At 44.3% G+C, this 16,387-nt stretch overlaps 1 protein-coding gene across 11 annotated transcripts in view; it reads left to right on the top strand.

Annotated features, from left to right (window-relative positions):
* Positions 1 to 310: 310 nt before the first annotated feature.
* Positions 311 to 16,387, top strand: part of SGCD (sarcoglycan delta) — a 307,378-nt gene continuing 291,301 nt past the window's right edge. For 3 of the 11 annotated variants that reach the window (XM_039701182.1, XM_039701183.1, XM_039701186.1), the window contains exons 1-2: positions 311 to 331; positions 13,818 to 13,936. The gene's annotated coding sequence lies outside the window, so the exon portion shown is untranslated. Of the gene's footprint in view, positions 332 to 5,579; positions 5,627 to 5,912; positions 6,115 to 13,817; positions 13,937 to 16,387 lie in introns of those variants that run through there. The other 8 variants (XM_039701174.1, XM_039701171.1, XM_039701173.1 and 5 more) reach the window with 6 other exon arrangements.

Here is a 16,387-nt window from a genome sequence, read left to right on the forward strand (position 1 = left end):
GTCTGAAGCTGAACATGAATTTTCTCGTGTATTTGTCTTCCTTACAGTGTCTTCATTGCAATGATTTGATTTGCTTAGAGCAACAAACAACACACGGGGTAGGTAGGGAAATAAGCAATTGTCTTTATGTTTTGCCTATATATATACCATTAGCTCCACACAGAACATGACTCACCAGCAGCAGGTGTCCTGCTGTTATGTTCAGCAGATTAGTAATGATAGGGAGGGGGCTGCTCTCCCTATATGGCATCCCAGAGGGAACCTAAAAATAGCTCAGACTTACAGCAAAGTAAAAGTATTTGTGGGCTTTGAACAAAGTCTGCTTCTGAAGGTAAGAATCAGAGCTGATCTGTTTAATCTGCCATTCCTTCCTTTTTTTCTTTTTTTTTTTTTCTTATTTCCTCCTGTGTGAAGCTTGCCTTGGCAGGGAGTTTAGAATTATAAACAGTTTTGTTCTGTGTTTATAGAAACAGGGTGGGGATTGACCAGTTAGAAATCAGTGTTAACAGCATTTGCAGCCGAGGCAGAGGCAACAGGGGAATGTGGCTCTGTTAGGAATAGTTGCCTTTTTTCCCCTCCCTTTTTCTCTCTCAGCTGTTAGGGAATCTGAATGGCATATGAGCAATCCCAGCATGTGACTGCTCTGAGGAGCAGGCGAGCTATTGCTGGTAGTTACTCCCACCACGAAACAAGTCCAGTAAGCAAAGTTGTCTGCAAAGTTATTGTAGCAGCAGAATTTGAGAAGAGAGGAGCTGTTTGTATTTCCAAGGTGTGTGCGAATCAGGGTGCTGCGTGTGCTCCATGCGAGTGTGGCTGAGGAGGGTTTTCATTTTTTCAGCCTTGCTGCTAAATGTCTGTGTGTCTCTATGCTCAGGCATATTGTGGGTAGACAACTGGCCAAAGGTAAAATACTGCTTTTCAGAGGAAAGCTATGGAGGATAACTGTATGTTTATTATATTTACATGTGCATATCCACACCTGCACCTACGAGTAGAGATCTTGAGCTGCGGGCTGGAGAAAAGCCCCCCAAGCTTTGCTTTGAGCCCCTGCCTCTGTGCAGCACAGAAATGGAGTTGTGAGACCTGAGTTGCACTGCTGAAAAATGAGGTACAAGGGCTGCTCGTTACACCAGAATAACCTCCCGGGCTGTGATGGATTTCCCCTGACTTTTTCGAGTGGCATTGCCAATATTGCAAACAAGCAGCTTTGGTGTTGTGGGGAGGGGATGAAAATCCGACAGCCCCGCGCAGGGAGGGTCTGAGGACAGCGCTGTGTGTCACACACAGGTGCCAGCATGTGTGGGCATCCCCAGGAGAGCTGCCATCCCTGACTTCGAGCCCCCAGGGGAAAAGGATTTTCTCCGTGTGTCTCCTTCTCTGCCCTCATTTAGTGCTGGTTTTGGCAAATGAGCTCCAGAGGGGTGAGCACGGCCGGGGCCCGGCTGTGACCCCACTCTGCTGTGGGGTGGAGGTGGCACCTGGACCATGCTGGGTCCCACTGCCTCCTGCAGCAGGCACTGGAGCCCAGCAGAGTCATTCCCAGGATAGCTGGCTGTTCCTTGACTTAGTGCTGACTCCTGGCTAGGCCAGTAGCTCCCTTGGCTGCTATGGGGAAGATGGCAGAAACAGCCTAATTTTAGCTCCTGATGTTGGGCCAGCTTTTCCTAAAATCAGCATCAATGGCAAAACCTACATTAATTTGAGTGGGAAAAGGACTGAACCCAAATGAATATATGGTGGCCTTTGTAATTATCTTTATTAGCTGATAGGGAAGGAAGACCTTATTCACTCAGTGCATTTCTGTGGCTGCCTGGCTGTGCTCCAGTGAGGCACCAGCCTGTGAGCAGACGGGCTGGGACAGCAGGATGGGAGTGCTGCATTCCTGCACCAGGGGCTGGAATTCACTGTCATCCCCAAATGATGAAATCCTGCTTATTTCAAACTGCCAGGCAATGGGGCAACACCCACAAATATGGTGGGTAGGATTTAGCTCCAGGTGCTTGTTGAAAAACTTTTCCTGTTGAGTCCAAAGTTCAAAATCCTGATTCCCTGTGAGGAGAGCATGTCGGGTTTAGTCAGTGTTAAACATTGCATTTTTAGACTGGTAAGAAGAGTGAAAATTGAAGAAAGCTGAGAAGCACAAGAGGACAGGTCAGCTTGGCTAAGTGCTGGGGATGGACATAGACTAAAAACAAATCCTACTTGGTTGGCAGCACAGAGAATCTGCTGGGGCTGGCAGTCTGAAACCTGTTCCACAATAACTGTTTTCTTCTCCAGTAAACCAATGTATTGATGAGGATAAGCAGAAAGGATCTTGATAGAGCTCTGCAAGGTGTTTTGCTACGTCTTGGTTCAAATGGCCACAATTGATGTTCATGTTTTCTCTGCTAAGCAAATTGGATATGACAAAAGTCAATATAATTTAGGGATTTTTTTTCTCTTACTGAAGATGAAATCCTACATGAGATTTCATATGCTTGTGCTTGCATACTTATGGGGCATCCCCAAAATTTTCCATTGTGCCAGCTCCAGTTTAGCACAGATATAATTTTGCAACTTCTTTTAAATAAATTCTCTTGACAAAATATTATGGCATACTGAAACAAAGCAGACATTTCAATAGCAGCATGCTGAAAGCACACCCCTGATATCTTGGTGATAGCTCAATAAACAATTCAAACAAGGTAGGCCCAAAATGCCACAGAAATGTAGCGTTGGTTCTGACCCTTCCATGGTTTCTCCAACGCCCTTGGATGTCCCTGTTTGCTATGAGAGTGTGCACAAATGATTTGCATTTGAGAGGTCTTTCTAGCTTGTTTATTCCTCTTAATTCTTTACAAGGACATCAAGATGCAAACTATGCCAGGCGAGCTCATAGGAAGGAGGCCACCATGGTGGATGCTGTCAGTAATCCTCCTGCAAAGACTGGAGCAATTCCTTGGGCTGGTCTTTTTGCTAGCCATCTGCTTAGCATTCCCTGGTGGTACTTGGGTTTGGATCTCCAGTTTGTTTGTCATTTCAGTCTCCCACTTTATTATTTCCAGAGCCAAGTGAACGGCTGCCAAAGCCAATGCAATGAGATTGCATTGTGAGCTTTGTGACATGGTATACTTTTCTTTTTATCTTGAAGCCTCAGCTCCTGGAATTAGTTGATTATGTTAGAATCCCAGCATTCATTTAAAAAAGGGGAGAAAAAAAAGAGTGGATCTCTGCTCCTCAAGGACCAAGGAAAAAGCTTGAAAAAAAAGGATCTCTGCAGACTTAGCAATCACAGGCTAAATGAAAAGAGGCTTTTTTTTTTCCCTTCCCCTCGACATCAGACTGTTTTACAGACAATCATCCTATTTCTGAGTCTCTCACAGTTTTTGAGTTCTGGGTGCTGGCAAACCTGAGTAGCAGCTGTTCCTTTCTAAAGGCAGGGAAAATAAGTAGAGTAATCTCTAAGAGGAGCAGTTATTTAATCTTTTCCTGTGCTGCATTTCCCTCTGGCCATGCAGCCCAGTCCTGCCAGTGGCCAGCCCAGCACTGGGAGCCCTTGGCAGCAGCTCCAAGAACCACCCATACCCCAGTAAGCCCCAGCGAGAAATGGAGGGACAAGAGTTTGTGTTAACCCAGGACTGTGATTCCCTTGAGGTCAGGGCAGCAGCTGCTGCTGTCACTGACCCCATAACTTTAAATAATCTCAGCCATGGCTGTGTGTGGCACATCTGAAATGTGATTAGGGCTTGCCCAGTTCTGGGGTACACACTGTCCCCCAGCTTGGGAATATATTTGGGATAAAACTACTGGAGCTAGGAAGGGTCTATCATTTGTATTTCAGTTTGCCTAGTGGACTGTTTTCCTATTTTTATTTTTCTGTGGGAAAAGACAGGACACATAAGACTGATTTTAACAAAAATATGTTTGTTGATCTGGATTTTTCATCACTGTGGATTGAGGCCTTAGGGAAACATATTTTTTTTATTGCTTTTTTCCGGTAACTAAATGGAATTAGCATTCCCTGCCATTGCTGGCCAACTGAATCCACTTGCAAATCAGTGCAAGCAAAAGAAAACACCAGTTATGAAGTACAAAAAAGGGAAGTACTAAAATTAAAAGAATAACAGAAAAGAAAATGAAGACCTGTAGGTCAAATTTGTTGCTTGATAAAATAACTTGATAAAATTTACAGTGTAAATATTTTACAGTGTGAAATACTTGCCAGTTTTGCTGATGTGCTTTTGTTTTCTTTTGGTCTGTCAGATTTCTTCAGTATATTTTTAAATCTGGAGATAAGATTAACTTTTTTTTTGCATATAATGTACAACAGGAATTTTGCATATAATACAAAAGTGGAAGGAGTGCATGTGTAGAGGCTTTGGTGTAGGGTTATATGGAGTTCTTTAGTTGGGAAATGATTTTACACATTTGATGAACCAAACCTGGCACTTCATTGGAATTTTAAGGGAAGGGAGGGTCTCAAGCCCATTCAGGGAAGGGAACAGCAGCAAGTGGACATGTGATGTAAAGCTCTCCTGGAACACAAATTTAACCTGTCCTAGCAACCACTAGTCAGTAGCTACTGAGCTTATTGCAAATTCTACCTTGGTACTGAGCTCCAGAGTAAAACATGGAAGGAAAGCACTCATTGCCATCTGCTAGACCCAAAGCATTTGCATATGATTGCAAAACAACCAACTTTTTGGAGTACAAAAAAACCCATTTCCACTGATTCCCTCTCCAACACATGGAGCTCCAAGGGAAAAGGAGCTGTGTTGCTGCTGGAGCCTTTGTACCACTCTGGGTGGCCGAGCCCCTGCTGCCTCTTGGCTGCTGGGCACAGTCTGCTGTGCTAAAAGGCTTGGCAGGGAGAGGGATGGGGGGAAAAAAAGGAGGAAAAATCAATTAAAAAAGGAGGAGCAGAGAAACAGTATCCATAGCAGGGCAGCAAAGCTGTTGAAGGGTCTAGAGCACAAGTCTATGAGGAGCTGGGAGTGTTAAGCCTGGAGAAAAGGAGGTTCACAAGAGATCTTACCGATTTCTACAACCACCTGAAAGGAGGCTGTATCCAGGTGGGCTTTGGCCTCATCTCCCAAGGAGCAAGCAGTAAGAGGGAACAGCCTCAACCTCCCACAGGACAGGCTTGATAGGATATAAGAAATAAATTCTTCACAGAAAGGATTGTCAAGCACTGGAACAGACTGCCCTGGGAAGTGGTGGGGCCAGCATCCCTGGAGGCGTTTAAGTGATGTGCAGATGTGGTGCTTTGGGACATGGCTTAGCAGTGGACTTGGCAGTGCTGGGGTACCGGTTAGATGTGATGGTCTTGATCGTAAAGGTCTTTTCACACCTGAATGACTCTGTGATGCTACGAAATGCACGGGAAAATGGGGCAGGTGGTTGAAAAGGGGAAAGGGGGTAGGAAAAGGGAAAGGGGGCAGGAAAAAGGGAAAGAGGTCGGGAAAAAGAGCGATGGGAAAATAGGAGTGAATGGCGAGAAGGGCAGAAACGAGGAAAGAACAGCGGGGTGAAAAGGGAGAAAAAGATGAAAAGTGGAGTGAAAGAAAAAAAGCAATGAAAGGGGAGGGAGGGAAAGGAGGGCTCCGCCGGCATGATCTCCTGAGGGGCCGAGCCCGCCCCCGCCCCGGTGAGTGCCGCCGCGGGCCGGGCCCGCGCTCGGACTTGGCGGAGTTTGGGGCTCCGGCCGGCGCTGCCCTTCGCGGGGGGACGCGGCCCTTCGGGTGCTCCCCGCGCCCCGGCGAGTCGCGCTCGCCGTTTCCCCGCGCATCGCTCCTTCACATCGCTCCCTCGCAGCCCTCCTTCACATCGCTCCTTCACATCGCTCCCTCGCATCCCTTCTTCACATCGCTCCCTCGCATCCCTCCTTCACATCCCTCCCTCGCAGCGCGGTGCCTCCGTGTTGGCATTCCCTGAGGGAAAAGTGTCTCTTGGCAGCGGGCGGTCGCTGCCCGGCCCTCTGGAAGGCTCGGCCGGGCTCTGCGGGGGATGCTCGGTGCCGGCGCGGGGCGAGGCTCCCGTGGGGAAGGGACTCTGGAAGTGACCCTCGGGCTGAGTGCTCGCAGCGGGCATGCGGGGGGAGCTGCGGAGAGCGCCTTCGGCATCTGCGAGCAGCAGGTGAAAACGGGCACGGATCGGGCTGAATCGGGCAAAAGCGCCGGCAGCCGCGGGGGATGCGGCGGGGACCGCGGGCCAACAGGTGCGGTGGTCGCGGCTGCTTTGGTGCCGGGAGGGTTTTCCCCACCCCGGGCGGGTCCCGGGGGTCGGGGCCGCGGGCGGGTCCCGGCAGCCGCCCCGGAGCCGCGGGGCTGAGCGCGGCTGCGGAGCCCTGCTCCGTGCGAGCCCTGCTCCGTGCGATGCCGGCTCGGAGGTGCGAGGTGCTGCTTACAGGTGAGAGCGGAGCTCCAGTGCTTCTCCTGCGTGGATCGGTGTTTGCCCCCGTTGGGAAAATGTATCCGGTAATGGAAACTTTCAAAAAAAAGTAAGGGGTTTTCGATGAGAGGCTGATTTCCCTGGGTTTTGCAGAATTTCGCAGGGTTGTTGGTTGTTGATGATGCACTTTGTTTTCTGGTGGTCTTCTTAGGGAGTAGCTAATGTAGAAGATGTCTTTTGGTCTGCAGTATTAAGAATGCTTGTTGAAGTGCCTTTGCTTTAGCATTTGTGAATTTCATGTATAATATGTAACAGGAAAAGAAAAAAAGTCTGGTATAAATATATGTATCAGATTACGAAAGGGTATAAAGCCTATGGAGATAAGTGCTTCCTGTTAAGTCAACTTTTAAAACAGCTTCTCCCTGGGCAGTAATTCACATTTTTCAAGGGGAGAAAGGATGGGTGCAATTGAATTGTTCAAATTAAGTCAAAATGAATTGCTTAATATTCAGAGGAGTTGATGAATGAACCATTAAATCAACACTTGCATAGCGTTTCATTGAAAAGAAAAATGAACAACTCTCCATTGTGTGCCGGGCAGAATAGGTCAGCCAGTGACGTTGCTACATCAGTGTGCTGAACTGAGTCCTCCTCCTGCTAACAGATGTGTTTGCTGGGTGACATTCCACAGGCATGGAGCTCTTGTGCCCTGTGTGATGAGGATCAGCATCTGCTGGAAATGAATGTAATCGTCCCAGCCTCATCTCGAAGGAGAGAAATCTTGGTTAGGTTTCATTTGGCATAAATTAACATAATTTTATTGACTCCTCATGTTGATGTATGTCTGTTGAGAATCAACTCCTCTATTTCAAGCTATGTTTTTGTTTTGTTCCTCCCCTATGGAAGAGCTATATTTTTGAATGCCAGTTTGAGGAAGAAATTATACTGATAAATGGAAAAATAAGGGTCATTATTTTGAAACAAGGTTCCTTGTAGTAAAAGCTATTTTCAGAGCATCACCTCTCAGCAATACAGAGGATGAGCCTTGCTTCCAAACACTTTGATTAGCCTAGGCACAACTGTTGCGGTGATCTTCTTGCCACAGAAAAATTACATTTGTCTTTGCCCCTTGAAGTCCTTGAAGTCCTTCTGTTGGAATGCACTGAGGATGTTGACTGTATCCTTATTGTGCCTTCTGGAAACTTCCAACACTCTGAAGAGTCATGGATGGTATGCCCCTGATGTTTTCAGTTGCACCTCTTTGCTTTGCAGGTAGCTTAGAAGAGCTAATTTTGCTGAAAGCTTTTAAAACTGAAGACGTGACAGCTCTTCTGGTTTGTGCATGTAAACTGAGTGTTACAAAAGGGAAATTATGGAGGTGCGTTTTTTTTTGTTTGTGGTGGGTTTTTTTCTTTATTTTTGTTATTTTTTTTCTTTAATTCTCAGAGAAACAGATTATCCAGGCTCCAGCTGAAGGTGGGATTGTAAATTTATTTAGGACTTGAGAAAGCTCCCTGCCTACAAGTCCAAGAGAGAGCTGGTGTGCAGCCCTTCAGACAGGCAGGGACATTTATTCAGGTGTTCATAATTACACAGAAGTGTGTCATGTAATGTGGTCTGCTGCTGTTTATTTTGGGTGATGTTTGGACCCAGCAGTCCTGCACAGATCCTTGGGGTGATGGGTTATTAGGAGGGTGCAGTAGGAGTTGCTCGGATGTATGGGGAGGTTTTTTGAGGAAGCAGATGAACAAGTAGGTGTGTTTTCCTCATGGGAGAGGAGGTTCTGGATCTGGAAATGCCTTTAGGTAGTGCCTGATGGTGGTGTGCATTTTTCAGATATTTTGCTGCTCCTAAAGGCCAGGGTAGCTGCGGGTATTTTTGTGCACCAGCAGTGTCTGGTTTAGAGTAGTTTTCATTTGCTTCTAAGCATCCTTAGGAATAAAAGAAGTAAAAAAGTTTTTCTGAAAAGCTATTGTGCTTTGTAAGGTTACCCTGCTGTTTCTGTTTCTTTGCTTACTATTTTTCTCTGAAATCATAATGCATTTCTTTAGTTCTTTTGATAAAGACTTTAACTCAAGCTTACTGGAAAATAGTCACTCTATACTGAGAGAGTTCTGGCATCTTATTGACTTACTTTGGGAATAGTGGAGAAGAATATACAAGATTCACTTTCATTGATTAAATCCTCCAGGGCAATCTTCTAACACTGCAGTTCTCTGGGTGAAAAATTAACTTCCTTCATTGTCTGCTCCTGCTTTTATTTTGTTTGTGTGAATCCCAGGCTCTGTTACCAGTTTACATCAAGTCCCTTAGGTGTGCTTGGAGTGGAGAGTATCTCAGTGTGAAAGCTCACACACACTGTTGCTCTCTGAGCCCATTTGTCTCTGGCCACCACTGATGCCTTGATCCTGTTGGCCCTACAACAATCCCACAGGATTTGCACCAGCCCACGGTTCTTTTCACCTGTGAAATGTTTCCTGAGTGATTGTTAAAAAAATAAAAATAACAGCTACCTTGATGCTTTTCCAGAGGTTTGGGCAAGATGCACTTTAGGTGCAGCTTAATGACAAACTTTGATTTATGAGGTAACTGAAAATGTTTGTATTGTTGGATGTGGAGTGAAAGCATAGGAGCTTTCTGCATTTCATCTGCAGCTTTTCCAGCACAATGTACAGCTAACAGCTTGTCTCTCACTGATTTTAATAGATTTCTGCTGAATATGCCTGGAGTAGTTTGAAAACATACTAACTTTTTGGGGGGCAGTAGGTTACTAAACACTATAAAGAACTTTGCAATGTCTGCTTAGATAACCTTGAAAACTCTTAGGTTTTAGCTACTCTTTGCATTCTCCCCCTGCCTGGGTTTAAGGTGGACCCTATGGGAAGGCTGGTGTATTTTTCCCTTTAAGGGGAAATGTTTAAAATAAACATTCTTTTTTCCCCACCCACTGTCAAGGGCTGCTATGACTCCTGTATCTCTGTGTTTTCCCTGTGAATTCTTTGCCTTCTTCCTCTCTACCTCCATCAGCTGCTCTCAGTAACAAGTCACGTCAGGTGAGCTGTATCTGGCTTGTTTGGAAACGGTTCAAAAGGATCCCATTGACATTACCAGGCAATGGGTCACGCTTGAAATCTTGCCATTCTGGTGTTAAGCTTTTTCTTTTTTTTCTTTTCTTTTCTTCACTTGCACCTTGATTTCTGACATACTTTTAGCTGCTGTGAATTTGGATAGAGCTAGTGAAAAGGGATTTGGTATTGGGTTGTTTTTCTTTTTTTGTCTTTGAGAAATAGGGGATTTTATTTTTCACTAAAGATGGAGCCCTAGGGTGATTATCTGTTTTTCTGCTTAGCAAGGAAGGATAGTGGTTCTTCATGGAGGTGAATACTTTGTAAAATCTCAGGACTGCCACTCAGTTTAACCCTGGAATCTGATATGGATATTGGAGTCCTGTTATTTTTATTTTTTGAATTAATGGTGCTTTTAAGATTGTGGTGCTGCACGGAGAACTCCATGAATCTAATACATTGCAGAGTAGTAAGCTTGGTAGTATTGGGTTATGGTAATATACTTATTATTTCCCCTCCAGGTCCCATAGGGTTTGTCAGGTTGGGTGCTGGAGAATTCCTATGAATGCAGAAGAGCAGTGCTGGGCACATCCAGGGATGTGCTGCCCACTGTTGGGAAAGCCAAGCTTTGCTGTGACCTCCCCAGGAGATGAAATGCTGCTGTAGTGGCTTCACCTGTTCCTTGCATGCAAGCCATGTGAGCAGTTAGACAGTCTCATTTCTTTGGCAGTGTGGCAGCAAGGGGAAATGATTTAGTTAAAAGCTTCCTGCCTTCTCCAGGGGTTTCCCTGGTCAGTCACCAGCGGAGGTTCTGCTTTCACCAGCCTGGAGTAGTGTGGAGTCGGCAGCCCCAGCCCGGCTCAGTTCACATCTCTGTGGGCAAGGAGGGAGCAGGAGGCTGAGCACATCTCTCTGCCCTTTTCTTGTCTTTTTTTGTGCTGTAAGCCTGAGAAATAAAGTTTGTTCTTGTGTAATCCTGACACGACTGAAGAACCTCTTGCTGCAGGCAGCTCTGTCACTCTCTGTAGTGCTTGGATTGCTCAGCAGAGGGAGAAGAGACCATAATGCTGAAGGCACCCAGAAACAGCCAGAGCCACATTTCTCTGACAGACAGCCAGGAGATGAGTCCCAAAGCTTCCCTTCCTGCTTGATTTTTATTTTTTTTCTCGTCTCTGCTTGTTTTGAGGCTTGGAGCTACGCTGTGATTTTTCACCTCTTAATCAAAAGTAGCTGCCTCAATGTGTAGGTTAATGGACTATTTCAGATGGCAGAGTGGGTGACTGTGATAGAAAAGATGAGTCCAAATCCAAGAAGCAGCATGCTTGAAAAAAACCTCATGCATCCAAGCACTTCCTAAATATTCAGGAGCTTTCCTAAACACTGATGAAAAAATGTTGGAATTGACCTTTAGTGACTGAAGCTTTACAACACATCCAGAGATAAACAAAACATAACAAAACCAAACCCTTTGAATTAGTTGCAATTGAAGCAGCCAGTAAAGCCCATGACTCATCTCCAGGTCAGATTTTAACTGTCGTAAATCAGTGCAGCTCCATTACTTCCCTAGGCACTGTGCCAGTGCTGCCACTGGCTGGAGGGCTGGACTGCTATTTTTGGGGGGGAATGAAGTTTGAACAGAAGATTGTGATATTGTGACAAAGTTGTGGAGTTTCGTTTGTTTGGGGTTTTGCTTGTTTGAGGTTTTTTGTTTGTTTGGGATTTTGGTGGATGGGAAAGATACTTGTTTAAAGAACAAAACCTGTGTTGAGGCTGATTGACAGCATTGCTCAGTAGAGATTTGCTCCCCTGTAGCATATTGTGAGGAGATCCAGGAGAAGACATTAGACATTTGTTTTTTTTGTCAGAGATGTTGGTTTAATGTGATAAGAAAACAGCTGTTAGAACGCTGCCAGATAAAAGCAGGATGCTAAGCATGAAAGGGAACAAAACCAATGGGAAGTTCCTGCAATGTGATTGAGCAAATCAGTGTTGTGGAGACCTGGCTCGTTCCCTGTTGAGGGTGATGTGGTCAGCTTTGGGGCTGTGCTCTTCAGAGCAGAGAGTGTTAGTGCTCCTGCAGTGCTGAAATTAATGAGGTGCCATTTCCTGAGGGTCTGAGGAGGTGGAGCAGATGAAGCTGTTGGCCCTGGTGGAGGCAGCTGCAGTGGAGCAGGCTCCAAACTTTCCCCTGCACAATCAATGACCTGAATGCACTGGGCACTTCCTAAATAAACGTGTTCTCTTAAAGCATGAGCCAGGAGCCCATAGGAGGTGAGGATGAGGGTCTTAACTCTCTTTTCGACAGGGAAATGTGCCTAGAAGGCAAATCTGGAATGTGCTGTTAGGAAAGCAGAAGGAGCGTTGTTGAGAGGTGCTGGTCACCCAGGGAGGACCAGTTGATGAAGGCTTTTCCATCCTCTGCACTGGAAATCCCACCAAGGCCAGCTCTGGGTTCACTTTCCTGGTCCTTCCCTTCCCTCCAAACCAGTTATGAAGAAGGGTCTGTGTTCCATCCCTGCCACAGACCAGGCTCCATCCCTGATTCCAGCCCTACCTGTGTGGGCTTCTCGTGCTTGCTCAGGGCAGGCAGAGGGTGACCAGATGGAGCTGATGCTGTTTAACAGCCCAAGAAACACCTCTCTCCTCAGGAGGGTTTGTCTCTGCTGGATAATGAGCTCTGCTTCACTCGGGACGGAGTTGCTGCAGTAGGGATCAGAGAGAAGCACAAATGAGGATGCAGCACTGGGCACTTCCTACAGCCTCTTTTCTACATAGCAAACAGCTAATTAACTGGGAGCTCTTGGGCTGCTGCTGGCCTGGCTTCCTGGGGAAGAATCTTGTGCAGTTTGTCTTGCTCCAGTAAGTTTTTGAAGTCTTTCAAAACTGTGCATTGCAGCAACGCCCCGGCTTTTATTCTGACTTTTGGGTTTTTGCAAGTGTGACATCTGATAGTGGAGCTGGGCAGTGAAGCTTCAGCTGAAGGGAGAACTGTTCAGGTACAAAATTCATAGCCACGAGTTGGGGCTTGAGAGCCTTTCCATGACTTAAAAAATAACCTGCCAGTGTCTCTGTTTATATTTGAAGTACAAAATCCTTTATGCAGAAAGCATAAACTTTTTTTTTTTGGGTGGCAAGATGGGCAACCTTGTTCCTCTTGCAACTTATTTTATGGCTATAAATGGGATGTAAGTGGATTTTCTGCCTTGCACTGTCTGTCTGAAGGAGGGTAAATTTTGCTGTTTTTACTGTCCTGCTCAGGTAAAACGGTAACCCTGAATTTTAGTGGTTTCACCTTATGAAGTTCACAGATACTGCAACTTCAAAATTTTGTTTTTTAGTATACATGACTTCTTGAAGAAGTGAAGCCAAAGTATACTTTAAATCAAGAAGAATTTACCTTCCTTAACCTGACTACCCTACAGAAGAATCATAGCCCTCACAGGGTACAGCTCAGTTTTCTGCTTACATGTTGCTCCTGAAGAGCTGAATTATTTTGCAGGTTTTTTTCACAGAGCTTGCACTAGTGGTTTGCAGGAAATCATTAGCTGTGTTGCTGTTTCACTGTGGGCACTGGGAAATCCACTTTTATCTGTTCCTGCTTACCAGTGTGCTGCTAAACGCTTGCCTTGCATGTACTGAAACATGATTAATTTGGGGGGGTAATGATGAAACTGCAGTGCTTTGATAGGCTGATTATTTTCTGCTCTGCCAGAAATGGATCCTTAAAGAAGATATTAGATCTGAACAAGATATTCAAGAGCCAGTTACTGGCTTGAGTTAGCTAATAGGGAATAGGCCAATCCTACTGCCACTGATGTCAGTAAAAATACTGAGCGTGAAGTCAGGCATGAAATAATTAATTACCTACAGATGATGGTTTTGAAGGTGTGAATAAAAGATTTGAAGTGTTGGTTGAATTGTCTGAAAACTAAATCTGTTAGATATTTTTCTCTTTTTCCCCTTTTTTCTTTGTTTCCTTTCTTTCTGTCTGACTTCAGCAGTGGATTTCTGCCTGCTGAGCAACAGGTACTTCTGAATTCCTCTGCCCTGCTGGTGGATCTGGCAGATGTGGCCCTTACACAGAGTGATGTTATACACCATTGCATGTTTAATTTCTCTACTTGAAATTATACTTGAAGGTGGATATTTTATTGGTTTAGGGAAAAAGGACCTACACACTGATTCCTGAGTGTTACAGTAATGAAGTTTTCTGGAAACAGGTATTTCCTGAAAGAGCTTTGTGAAGTCAGAGGTGAATGATTTTAAGTATCATGTTTAACAGTTGTCTTATTACTGGCATGGAGGATATTATAGTTATTATGGTTGAGTCAGATATTGAAAAATGGTGCACTTAAATGTCTCCATTGTTCTTCTTTTCAACAGCACTGTTATGAACTGCCTTCACTGAAAGGTTGAAGGACGATAGTGCCTGTGAAGCTGAGCTGGTGTTTGTGAGAAAATAGTTAAATCTTTTGAAAAATAGTACAAAGCATGGAAATTTTGTAAGTAGCAGAAGTGTTTCTTACATGATTTTGTGAATTAGTAGTTTCTATGTAGGGATTTTCTCAGCATCAGAATGTCCAGCAAGCCAGGATTTTTGTCATTTAATTGTATTTTTGGCTCATAGAGAGGAAGAGGCATTATGAGCTATGGGGAGATTAAAGAACTAAGTCAACAATGATTTCTGCAAATTTTACATCCTGGGTTGGTGGTTACTCATCAACATGGTGGGAAAAGTTATGGTGAGGGTGGAAATTATGCTTTTAGGGATAGGGTCAAGATATTAATGTGTTGCTGATGTAACAGAGCAGCTGCCTCACATGGCTGGCTCCATCCTTGCCTATTGTTTGTCCAGGAAAATGAGATTTGATTTTCAGGTGGGAAAAGGCTGTTTTATCATTAATGGCACAAACCCCCTTGGTCTTCATGTGCTTCTTGTGCTAAGCAAGAATGTTCTTACAGGGATCAAAATACTTATTTTTTGGCACTTCTGTTTTCCTTTACTTATGGGAAGCTTCTGATCTGTTTGAATTTGGCTTTTCATTTAGTTTGGACCTGAATCTTTGGGTTACAGCAGCATAAATTGTCTAATGGACCTGGGGTGTTCCAACCCAACCTGACCCTATTATCTGGTATTTTAGATGTTCAGTGCTGTGCTTATGTGTACTCTTTATACACAAAAGTTGTTTTTTCCCTCAGCTTTTGAAGGCAAAAACCAGAATGTGCAGCTTTTCATGTGGAAATAGAAAATACAGAGTTCAGCTAGCTTGAGCCTGCCCTTTTTGGGATAGGAGATGGCTCTGGAGGGTGTTTTTTCTTCTCTAACTTATGAAGCAATTTGAGTCTAATCTACTCCATAATTTCAAGCCTTGTATGATATTTCCCATTTGTTACCCTAATAAGACCAAAGGTAAAATTTTATAGCACATTGTGAGCTGAATGGTCAACGTCTTATTAAAAATCTTTGCTTCCAGGGCAGGTGGAAATGAGAGAAGTCTCTTGCAGATCACAGCCCAATTAATACAATTTATCTAAACATGCCCTGGCTTATCCTGCTAACACTTCACAGGGAAGTAGAAATTATCCTTTCTGTGTGTTCTACCTCACAAGAAAATAAGAACAATGCAGGTGTTGAGAAAAAAGGCTCATGTAGCCCAGCATCCTGTGTGTGGTATGGATCACACCTGGCTGGGCTGGCTCTTCTTCAAGCTGTAGAGTCCAAATGTACTCCTACTTCTGATGCATTCTTAGCAAAGTGAAGCTTTTCGCTGTTCACAAATATTTTTGGTCTTCTGATCCATCACATCATATGATGTCTTCATATGTTTTCTTTTAAAGATGACATAAGCAGAAATAGATGCATTTTTAAAATGTAGATAAATCATGAGTTTCTGACATTCTGTTTTGTATTTCAGCCTTGATACCTTTCCCTAGCAGTTCCAAAATTATTTGCTTATTATTTTTGGGTTGCTGCTGAGCTGATGTTTCCAGAAAGCTGTCTGTAGTGACTACATCTCTGCATTAGAACAGCTAATTCAGAGCCTGTCAGTCTGTGTGGACAGTAATACTCCTTTATTTCAGTGCAATATTTTACATTTATTAACATTTAATTTATGCTGTCATTTTGCTATCCAATCACGGTGTCTTGAGACTCTTCTGCAGCCTTCACGTTGGTTGTAATTTTGCCTACTCCTGTTTGTTCTGTCTTTTCAGCATAGTTGGACATTTCATTGCCTCCCTGTCCCCTTTCTCAGACCAGTAACAGGTATTTGAACTTAGCACAGATGTTGAGGTGATGTGTTAACAGCCTCTCATCATTATGACAAATGATGTAAATTATTTCCTTTATTTCCTTTTTTATTTTTTTCCCAGTTGATGATCCATAAGATGCCCTTGTTTTCTCTCTCACCATAGCCTACCTTTTTAAAGGAATCTTTTCTTAAGATTCCTTGAGACTGTTTGCTGAAGGATTTGGGAAAAGCCCTGTGTACTGCATCAGCCACCTGCATGTCCCTTGTTAAGTCCTTCAAGGAATTCTAACAGATTTGTTGGGCATGACTGCTCTCTGCAAAATATCTGACTTTTTCCAGGTATATCATGCACCCACTTGTTCAATTCTTTATTATATTTTCTATCAACTCTTCTTGTATTGAAGTTAAACTCAGTGGTCTGTATCTTTGAACATTTGGTGTTTTAATGAAATGTTCAACTGTGGGAAGACAAAGAAGTGGAGTATGTTTTTTGTGTGATATTTTGTGGGTATTGTGTTTTTTGGGGGGTTTTGTCCCTCTCTGAACTGTAAGGTTACAGCTTTGTTCAGAGTTGTGGGGTCAGAATCAGAAATCATGGAAATGTGGCATGGGCATCACTGCCACATCACCACAGGGTTACCACTTTAAACTGCATGACAATGCCAAATTTCACCATGGAAATTTTCAAAGCAGCGCCCTGGG

The sequence above is a fragment of the Passer montanus genome, unplaced genomic scaffold (genome assembly GCF_014805655.1).
Source record: "Passer montanus isolate IOZ18808 unplaced genomic scaffold, ASM1480565v1 scaffold15, whole genome shotgun sequence".
In the NCBI taxonomy this organism is placed as follows: domain Eukaryota; kingdom Metazoa; phylum Chordata; class Aves; order Passeriformes; family Passeridae; genus Passer; species Passer montanus.